Below are 11,435 nucleotides of genomic sequence, written 5' to 3' on the forward strand. Positions count from 1 at the left end.
GCTGTTTTGTGCTTCCTTTGCACTGGGCGGGGGGCTGTAAGGACCCCCGGGGAGGAGAGGACACACTGTGCGGGTCGGGTGGTGGCACCCTGTTCCTGCTGCGCTCCACCTGTGGGCCGGGGCTAGAGGAGCCCCAGGGCGGGCAATGGGGCTGGTGGCAGCGGCCCGGCCCTGTGTAGGGCGGCACCTGTGTCCCCGCACGGCCAGAAAGGAGTTGAGCTGTAGCCCCGGGGCGCGGAGCCTGCGGGCGGCCATGTTTCACCCCCGGGGCAAGCCGGGCGACGGAGTGTTCCGGCACTCAGCTTCCGGGCGGCCATGCTGCGCTTACCAGTGCATGTCGGGACGTGGGGTTGTCGCCGACCTGCCTGCCGGGCAGCCGCATTGCTTTCGGGAGCGTGCGGCGCGGACGGGGCTTCGCTACCGCGGTGGCCCCGCGGCGCGCCACGAGGGGTATTTCCGTGGCCGGTTTCGGGTGGCGCTGTGCGGGCTCGCAGCCCCGTCCCGCAGCAGCGCCGCGGCCGTGCCCCCAGAGCACATGCGCGGAGGCGCGCGGGCCCACCCGTGCCACGCTGCGCCGCTCCCCGCGCGCCGCCTGCCCGCGCCGGCGCCGCCTCCCCTCGGGCCGCGCGCCCGACCCGCTGCTGCGGCCCTGCTGCCCGCGACCTGCCGCCCTCTGCGTTTCCTTTCCGCGCCTCTCCCATTCTGGCCCCACGCCCGCTACTCTTTCATCCTTCCCACAGCGGCCTCTTGCCCGTTGCTTGTGGAAGTGGCATTTCTAGGCCTCCGGCTGCCCCGGCACCGCCTCTGTGCAGTGACCCCCTGCCCTGCACCCGCCGCTCTCCCAGCGGCCTGGCGCGGCCCGGCGGGCCCCCTCGCCCCATGCTTCGCTTCTTACCCCTATGGCCACTACCCCGTTGCTTTCTACATTTCTGTGTCCGTATTTATCCAGTTCACAGTCTGTGGGTTTTTTTTTACTTCCTGCTGGTCCTCTACCTCATCACTTTTTAATTTTTCTTTGAATGTCTTCATTTATTTAGTTTGCTGAGCCTATTTCTTTTTCTCCCTGTTTTTAATCTCTTCGGTTTTTACATTTCTCTTACTGTGTCAACTTAATTACTGAGTTTGCTGTCTCTATTTTTAGTTTTTTTCCTGCCTCTCCCTGACCCCATTGATTTTAAAGGTCTGTGTCTACTATGAAGCTGCCAATCCTTACCTTTAATTGTTCTTTGTCATGTCCCCCTTGCTTTTAGAATTTTTATTGAATTCCTTGTCCCTATTTTTTTTTATTTTTCCCTCTATTTCCCTAATTGCTGTTGCTTTTAAAATGTTCTTTCTCTCTATTTTTATCCCAGTTGCTGTGTTTATTTGGTTGTTGTTTCTTCTTTCATTACTGCTGTCACTTAAAATTTTATTTCAAGGTCTCTGTTTTAGTTCACAGTCCCTATTTTGAATTTTTTTTTTTCTTTATTTCCTTAATCCTTGTCGCTTTTAAAATCCTCTTTCGGTGTACCTTTTTCCTGTTCACTGTCTGTATTTTTTAATTTCTTCTCTTTCCTTAGTGACATCACTTTTTAATCTGGCTATGTCTGCATTTTAGTTTGCTGTTGCTATTTTTTTAGTTCTTTCCTCTGTTAATCCCTTGGCTTTTAAAATTGTCTATTTTTATCTTATGCACTGTCTTTACTTTTTTTAATAGTTTTGTCTTGTTTTTTCTTCAGTGCCGTCACTTTTAAAATTTTCTATGTCTCCATTTTAGTTTGCCATTGCTATTTTGTCATTATTTCCTTCCTTAATTGCCACTGCTTTTAAAGTTTTCTGTCTACTTTTACTCTTTGCTGTCTTTTAAAATCTTTTTGTTTTTCCTTAGTGCTATTGCTTTTTATTTTTTTTTCTACTTCTCTATTTTAGTTCAGTGTTGCTACGATTTAATTTTTTCCTTATTTCCTTGATCCTATTTTATTCTAAAATGTCCTGTCTACTTTTATTCTATTGGCTGTGATTATTTTTGGATTATTTCTTCTCTTTTCTTAGCACTCTTGCTTTTTAGATTTTCTTTCTATGTCTCCGTTTCGGTTCACTGTCCTTGATTTTTATTCCTGTCCTTTATTTCCTTAATCCCCTTTGCTTTTCTTTCTATTACTACTTTTTTTTTTCCATTCGCTGGCTTTTAAAAATTATTTATTTTCTGGTTTGGTTGCCATTGTTTTTTAGATTTTCTACTTACATCTGCATTTTAGTTGTCCACCCATGTATTTTTATTTTTTCCTTTATTTCCTTAATCCCCATCATTTAAAAAATTTTCTACCTCTATCCCGTTCGCAGTTTTTATTTCATTGGTTTTTATTTCTTTTCTTTCCATAGTGCTGTCATTTTAAATTTTTTTCCCGTCTTTTTAGTTCACTGTCCCTATTTATTTTTTTGCTGTTTTTAAGATTTATTACTTGTCTTGCCTTAGCACCCTCACTTTTTATATTTTCTATGTCTCTTTCAGTTTGCTGTCTATATTTTAATTTTCCCCTTTATTTTCCTAATTGCTCTTGCTCTTAAAATGTTCTTTCCATGCCTACTTTTATTCCCTTTGCTGTCTTTATATTTTCATAATTTTTTCTGTTTTTCGTTAGTGCCCTTGCTTTTAAAATTTTTTATTTCGTCTTTTATTTTGCTGGCTCTGTTTTTCAGTTCTTTCCTGTCTTAATCACTTGGCATTTGATATTTTCTACTTTTATCTTGTTCACTGTCTTTAATTTTTTTTTTTTTTGTTCTTATTTTAGTGGCATTACTTCCTAACTTTTCTTTCTATGCTTTTAGTTTGCCATTGCTATTTTTAATTATTTCCTTAATCACCATTGCTTTAAAAATGTTCTCTCTACTTTTATCCTGTTTGTGGTCTGTATTTGTCTGTCTTTATTTTTTAATTATTTCTTGTCTTTCCTTAGTGCCCTCTCTTGCTAGTTACTTTTTCTGTCTCAGTTTTAGTTCATTAGCCCTATTTTTTATTACTCCCCTTTATTTCCTTAATCACCTGCACTTCTAAAAAGTTCTTTCTATGCCTACTTTATTTTCCTTTTGCTGGCTTTAAAAAAAATTATTCCTTGTCTTGCTTCTTTGCCCTCACTTTTTAGATTTTCTTTCTATGTCTCCTTTTTAGTTAGCTGTTGGTATTTAATTTTTTTCCTTATTTCCTTATTTGCTATTGTTACTAAGATTTTCTGTCTACTTTTATCCTACTCACCATATTTATTTTGCTGTCCTTTATTTTCTAGTTCTTCCTCAGTGGCATCTCATTTTAAATTTTCTGTCTACATCTCTATTCTAGTTGGCTGTCTGTGTTTCATAATTTACCCCTTTATTTCCCTAATGCCTATTGCTTTTAAAATATTCTTCATATGAATACTTTTATTTCCTTTGCAGTTTATTAACTTATTTATTTCCTTAAGTGCCCTTGCTTTTTAGATTTTCTTCCTACATCTCTTCTAGTTTGTTATGTCTGATTTCTCCCTTTATTTTCCTAAGTGCACTTGGTTTTTATTTCCTTCTATGACTACTTTTTCCCTTTGATGTCTTTATTTTTAATGATTTCTTGTTTTTCCTTAGTGCACTTGCTTTTCAGATTTTCTTTCTACATTTCTGTTCTCTGTCTCTGTGTCATAATTTTACCCTTTTTTTCCAGTGCCTACACTTTGAAAATGTTCCTTCTATGCCTATTTCCCTTCAGTGTCTTTATTTTTAATTAGTTCTCTTAATGCCCTCGCTTTTTAAATTTTTTCTACATCTCCTTTTTAGTTCGCTGTCTCTACTTTTTAATTTTCTCCTTATTTCCTTGATCACTGTTGCTTTTCAAATTTTCTGTTTACTTCTATCCTATTTGCTGTCTTTATTTCACTGTCTTTATTTTTCAATTATTTATTCTGTTTCTGTAGTGTGGTCACTTATTAGTTTTCCTTAGTCTTCATTTTAGTTTGGTGTGTCTATTCTTTAATTTTTTTCCCTTTATTACCCCAATCCCGTCCCTTTTAAAATTTTCTGTGTATATCTCGTCCTTATTTTTTTAATTATTTATTGTCCTTTCTTAGTGCCTTCACTTTTAACTTTCTATGTCTACTTTTTTTCCCCTTTGCTGTAATTTAAAAATTTTTTATTCTCCTTAGTGCGGTTGCTTTTAAAATTTTCTGTCTGCCTTTTATTATGCTGTCTCCACTTTTTAGTCCTTTCCTCTCTTAATCCCTTAGCATTTAATGTTTTCTGCTTTTGTCTATTTCCCTGTCTTTATTTTTTAGTGTTTCTTTTAGTGGCATCACTCATTAATTTTTTTCCAACATTTTCATGTTAGTTCATCATTGTTCTTTTTTTTTTACTTATTTCCTTAATCACTGTCGCTTTTAAAATGTTCTGTCTACTTCTATCCTGTTTGCTCTTTGTGTACCTTTATTTTTAATGATTTCTTCTCTTTCCTTAATGCCATTGCTTTTTTGATACTCTTTCTACATGTCTCCATTTTTGTTAGCTGTCCCTATTTTTTAGTTTGTTCTATGCCTGCTTTTTTTCCTTTGCTGTCTTTTAAAAATTATTACTTCTCTTTCTTCTTTGCCAGCATTTTTTAGATTCTTTTCCTGTGTCCATTTGAATTTGCCATCACTACTTCTTAATTTTCTCCTTATTATTCCCTGTTTCTTTTAAAATTATCTGTCTACTTTTATCTCATATGCTGTCTTTATTTTGCTGTCTTTTAATAATTTACTGGTTTTCCTCAGTGCTGTCCCTTTTATCTTTTCTTTCTACAGCTTTTAGTTTGCTGTCTCTTCTAATTTTGTCCCTTATTTCCCTAATGCCTATCACTTTTTAAATGTTCTTTCTATGCGTACTTTTGTTTCCTTTGCTATGTTTTTTATTATTTCTTGTCTTTCCTTAGTGTTCTTGCTTTTTAAATTTTCTTTCTCCATCTCTTCTAATTTGCTGTCCCTAGTTTTTTAGGTTTTCCCTTTATTTTAGTAAGCTCACTGACTTTTTAGAAGTTCTTCCTATACCTATGTTTTTTCCCCTCAATGTCTTTATTTTTTATTATTTCTTGTCTTTCCTTGCCTTCGCTTTTAACGGTTTTCTTCCGTGTGTTTTCATTTGCTATCAATACTGTTTAATTATTTTGTCTCTTAATCCCTTGGCTTTTAAAATATTGCTTCTATATATATTTTTATGTAGTTTTCTGACTCTATTTTTAGTTCTTTCCCGTGTGTCCTGCACCTCATTGCTTTTTATATTTCATTCTATGCCTACCTTTGTAATGATCCATATCCCCATTTTATAATTTTTTCCCTCCTTTCATGTGCTGTGTCACTTTAAATATTTACTTTGTATGTCTTCATTTATTTAGTTTGTTGTCCCTATTTTTAATCTTTTTCTTTACCTCTAGTCCTTATCACTTACAAAAATGTTCTGTCTAATGCTGTTTGATGTCTTTAGTTGTGAATGACTGCTTGTCCTTCCTTAGTGCCACCTTTTAAAAAATTTTATTTCTACATCTCCGTTCTAGTTCACTCTCCCTATTTTTTAATCTTTTAATCTCTTAATCATTTTGCTCTGAAAACTTTTTTTTCTATGCCTATTTTTATCTAATTTGCTATCTCTGTTTTAAACTTTTTTCTGTCTGTCCTGTACCTCATTGCTTTTAAAATTTTCTTTCCATGACCATTTTTATCAATAGGCCTGTCCTTACTTTTTAATTCTTTCCTGTCTGTCTTTTAACATGTCAATTTTCCATTATCTTTTTATGTCTGCTTTTATCCAGTTCATTGTCTTTATTTTTACTGCTTTAGTGTCCTCACTTATTAAATTATCTTTATATCTTTATTTTGTTTGCTCTCCCTATTTTTATATGCTTTTCTCTCTAAATCCCTTGGATTTTCAGATTTTGTCTACTTTATCAAGATCCCTATTTCTATGTTTTATTTCCTTTCTGTCTGTCATGTACCCAATTGCTTTGAGAATGTACTTGCTATGGCTGCATTTATTTAGTATGATGCTCATATTTTTAATTGTTTTCCTCTTAACCTCATGGCGCTTTTTTTAATGTTTGGTGTTATTTAGTTTTCTGTCTCTGTTTTTTATTCTTTGCCTTTCTTAATCCCCATTGCTTTTAAAATTTACTTTATATGTTTCTGGTTTAGTTCACTGTCCTTATATTTTTTCCTTTATTTTTCTAATCCCTGTTGTTTTCATATTTTCTGTCTCCTTTGAACCAGTTCAATATCTGTATTTTATTTTTTGTCTGTCCTTTATACCTTTGCTTTTAAAATTTTCTTTCTTTGTCTGTGTTATACTTCATTGTCCTTATTTTTCAGTTTTCCTCTATTTTCTCAATATTTTTTAAAAATGCCCTTTCTATGTCTACTTTTACCCCATTCACTGTCTTTATTTTTGAATTGTTTCTTGTCTTTCCTTAGTGCTTGTTGATTTTTAAATTTTCTGTCTACTTTTATCAAACTCCCATCCCTATATTTTAATTTTCTTGTCTGTTGGGTACCCTATTGTTTTTTAAATTTGCTTTATCTGTCTGTGTTTTAGTTCATTGTTCCTATTTTTTATTTTTTTCCTTTATTTCTTTAATCCTGTTGCTTTTGAAGTGTTCTATGTCCACTTTTATGCAGTTCCTGTTCCTATTTTCTAATTCTTTCGTGTCTGTCATGAACCACATAGCTTTTAAAATTTTCTTTCTATATCTACTTTTATCTAGTTACCCATCCCTCTTTTTCAATTTCTTACTCTCATAATTCTTTGTGTTTCAAAATTTTCTTTCTATATGTACTTTTATGTCATTTTCTGTCCCTATTTGTTATTTTTTTGTTTCCTGTATCCTGTCACATCTAAAATTTCTGTTCTATGTCTACTTTTATCAAGATGTCTTTCCCTGTATTTTAATTGTTTCCTGTCTGTCCCATACCCCATAGCTTTTAAATTTTATTTCCACATCTATTTTTACCTAGGTTGCCATCTTCATTTTTTAATTCATTTTACTCTGTCAGGTACCCAGTCACTTTAAAAATTTTCTTTTTATGTCTCTTTTTTTTTTCTGTTTTAATTTTTTTCTCTCTTAATGTCTTCACTTTTTAATTTGTTTGTGTTCCTTTTTGTGTATTTTTCTGTCTTTATTATTTACTTTTTCCTATCTGTGCTCTACATTTTCACTTTAAAAAATTTATTTCCAGGTCTGCTTTTGTTAAGATACCTATTTTTTTTTTATTTTCTGCCTGTCCTGTGTCATGTTGCTTTTAAATTTTTTTTTCTATATCTACTTTTATCCAGTTTGCGGTCTTTATTTCATTCTAGTCTGTGCTGCACTCTGTTACTTTTAAAATTTTGTTTCTATGTCTTTGTTTATTGAGTTGATGCTCCTGTTCTTTAATTTCTTACTTTATTTTCTTAATCTTGTTGTTTAATAAAGTGTTTTTCGATGTCTACTTTTATGTAGTTCCTGCCCCTGTTTTAATTTCTTATCTGGTAGGTGCTCCCCCAACTTTTCAATTTGCTTTCTTTGTCTCCATTTATTTAGTTTGTTGTCCCTATTTTTTTTTTCCACCTTTAATGCCTTAATTTTTCCATCTTTTTTCCTATGTCTACTTTTATCTAGGGGTTTTTTTTGCCTATTTTTTACCTTTTCTCCTCTGTCTTGTACCTTTTTGTTAATAAATTTTCTTTCTACCTCTACTTTTATCAAGCTGTTTATCCCTATTTCTTCATTCTTTCTTGTCACATACCCTCTTGTGGTTTTTTAGTTTTGTGTCTTGTTTGTTTTTTGTTTTTTTTTTTTTTCCTCTCATTTCATCCTGAGACTTTAGAGGGTGTCCTCAACACACTTCTATCACTGGAATGTGATTTGTACCTTTCCTGGTTTGTCAGAACATCTCCTTTTCCTCAGAGCAGTCTTTTTGTCCTCTTGTCCATCTCACTTTCCTCCCGTGGTCAGCGTCTCCCTCACAACATCTGTACTCTGTTCAAATCCCCTCCTGAATACCTCTGTGTCCTTGAGATGCCATCTGTGTCTCTGCCCCCCTCAGCACCCCTCTATTTCTGTCACAATGCTTACTGCAAGCATCCTTGTGTTCCATGGCCATCCTTTAGTTTTGCAGCAGGCTTTGTATCTATCTTATTCAGAGACAACTCTTCCTCAGGCTTTCCTTGAGCCCCAGAGCACTCCTACCTTGCCTGCAGTCAGTCCCTGGTCCACTGGTGACATCTGTACTCTGTTTAGATCCCCTTCCAAGTACTTCATTGTGTCAGCAATCCTTTGTTAGTCTCTATGTCCATGTTCCCCCTGACCCCTGGAGCCCTTCTAGTTCTGTCATGACACCTCAGGAGACCCTCCTCATGCCCCACAGCAGTTGCCCCCTTTGAACTCTGAAGCCCTCTATGTATCTCTCTTACTCAGACAGAATCCTTCCTCAGTCTTTCTCTGTGCCCCAGGGCTCTCTTTCTGTATTCACTGCCATCTCGGATGTCTCCATTCCGTCACTCATCCCTTGAGGACATATGTGTATTCTGGGATACAATGCTTTGAGTTTTGCATTGTGTTCCAGCGCCACGTTCTGTCTCTCTTTCACTATCAGCACTCTTCTGCTGCCATCATGCCTCCTGAGGCCATCCTTCTGTCCAGCAACCCTCATTTGTCTCTGTAGCACACTTTGCACCCTTCTTGTTCCCAGAGAACATTTTACGATGCTATCTTTCATATTCAGAACACTCAAGTTGTCCTCTGTGCTAGCTAGGATACCTCTGTTCAGTCCCTGGTCCACTGAGGATGTCTGTTCAAATCCCTTCTGAACTTCATCGTGTGCTCAAGCGTTCTTTCAGCCGTCCTCCTCAGAACCCATCTGCTACTGTCACAATGCCTCCTGAGGTCTTGGATGTTCCCTGCAGCACACTTTTAGCTCTGGAAGCCCCCTCTGGATTTGTTTTGTCACAATCACACCGCTCCTAAGATCTTTGTTTCCAAAAAGAGCATTCTGTTAGTTCTAGGATGGCTCCCAATATCTTCCTTGTGCTCCACAGCATTGTGTAGCAGTTTGCCTCAGCTGCAATCTCTTTAATCCCTCTGAGCCTTTCACGATCCCTCTACTCCCAGTCACCATGCCTCCTGAGACCTTCTTTGTGTATCACAGCCCTGTTTTAGCTCTGTAACGGACTTTCATCCTCTTGTTCCCTTGGAAACCTGTCCTCGGGTTTATTTGCACCTCAGAGTGCTCTTATCCTCTCTACCATCTAGGCTGCCTCCATTTCATCCCTGGCCTCCGAAGGACATCTATATTCTGTTCAAATCCTCCCAGACTTTCTCCTTGCATCCTTGAGGTGTCTTTGGCCCCATCGAACCCCTCTAACAGTGTCGTGATGCTTATCAATACCTTTGAAGTTGTCCTTAGCACACTTTTAGCATTGTAGTGGACCTCAGATCCCTCTTGTTCCCTCAGAAGATTCCCTGAGTCTGTATCTGTGACCCAGCCCAGTCATTCTGTCCTCTCTTCTCTCTAGCTGTGCTTCTATTCCTTTCCTGGACCTCTGATGACACGTTTACACGGTTCAGATCCCCTCTGGATTTAATTGTCATGTCCCCAGTCCTTTTTCTGTCTCTCTGGCTCCCTCAGGACATTTCTTCTGCCAGTCATAATGCCTTCCGAGACCTTCCTTGTCCTCCACATCCATCTTGTAACGCTTTAGGTGGGGCTATCTTTGAGCTGCAGAACACTCATTTGTTTGTCTACACTATCTAGGATTGCCATGTTCAGTCCCTGGCCGCCTGAGACCATCTGTACTCTGCTCAGATGATCACCCAAGTTTCCTTTTTGTCACCCCTAAGCCTTCTTTTGTCTGTCAGTCCCCTTCAATACCCCTCACAATCATGATGCCTCCTGAGACCTTCCTCAACCTCTGCGGCACCTTGTAGCACTTCATCTGCCTTTCTTTTGTTCTGGCAGAGCCTCCCTTCTTTCTTTGTGATGCAGTGCTCCTTTATCTTTCTCTCTGCCACTGAGTGTGTCTCCATTCAGTTCCTCTCTCAGTCATTGCTAGTTTGCCTAGATGCCGTCCTGAGACTCCAAGACCCTCACTGTGTCTTCAAGACTTCTTTTCTTACCCTGACCCTCCCACTTCTTCTACTCTGTATAACAATGTCTTCTGAGTCCTTTCTTGTACTCTGCAGTACTCCTGTAACACTTTAGGTCCCTTTCAATTTTTTTTTTTTTTTTGGTGTTCTTCGGAGCACTCTTATCTTACTCTTTGCCATTCAGGATGCCTTTGTTCAGCCCCTAGACCCCTGATGATCTCTGTACTTTGTTGAAATCCCCTTCACAGTTCCTCATTGGTATCTCTGATACTTTGGTCTGTCAGACACCCTTATGACTCCTCCACTCCCTTTGCTGAGCCCCTGCAAGACATCCCCTATGCCCTAGAGCCTCGTTTTAGCTGAGAAGGGCAATTTGCAGCCTCATTTCCCCTCAGAACTCTTTCTGAGTTTCCATCTATTACTCTGATTGGCCTTTCTGTCCTCTATTCTGTTTGGTGTGCCTCTCCTGAGGACATCTGTACTTTGTTTAATTCCCTTCTGAGCTCATTGTATCCCCAATATTTCTTTGGTCTCTGGCTTCTTCAGGATTTCTCTAATCTCTGTGGCAGTGTGTCTCGTTCTATTAGAAACTTTTAAGAAGCAGTCTTTGTGCTCCAGAGCAGTCTTTTTGTTTTCTGTCATATAGTATGTTTTTATTTGGAATCTGGTACCCCAAAGATGTCTATCGTCAGCTCAAATCTCCTCTTGGGTGTTTCAGAGAAGGTGATAGCCTTCATCTATTTTTATTGACACATCTCCCATGGTGATTTTCATTGTGTTTTGAAATTAAATTTGTTCAAGCTACTTAGGTGTTAATTAGGCTGCTTCATACAGTTTCTGATATATTCCTTGTATGTCCATGTTTTTTTGGTGTTCTCTGTTCTTTGGGACTCACCTAGTTCTCTTAGGGAGTTAATTGGAGATACTGTCAAGGTGACTCTGAATCACTGGTGATTTACAGTAAATAATTTACTTTGCAACTAGAGATATTTTTGAGAAGGGATTCTTATGGGATCTAATTCTTCGTCATTCAATCCTACCCAGAAGATAATTCTGGTAGAAGATAGATAGTATGCATGGTCTTGCTAGAAATCAAATGTAACCCCATAGCATTTTTTTTTGTATAGGGAACTAAAACATATAATTATTGATAATAATATTGTTATTGCATTTAATGATTTTTTTTTTTTTACATGGCTTAGCAGTACATCTCAATTTTTCTATTAATGTCCCAGAAAAATTAAGTTTAATTATCTACTTGGTCACTTTGCTGATGCAATAGATGTAGCAAAATTACAGGTATTGTCATTTCCAATAATGGTCGCTTTCTCTGTTCAGCGCTTTGCAT

This window comes from Athene noctua, chromosome 4, assembly GCF_965140245.1.
Source record: "Athene noctua chromosome 4, bAthNoc1.hap1.1, whole genome shotgun sequence".
Lineage (NCBI taxonomy): Eukaryota > Metazoa > Chordata > Aves > Strigiformes > Strigidae > Athene > Athene noctua.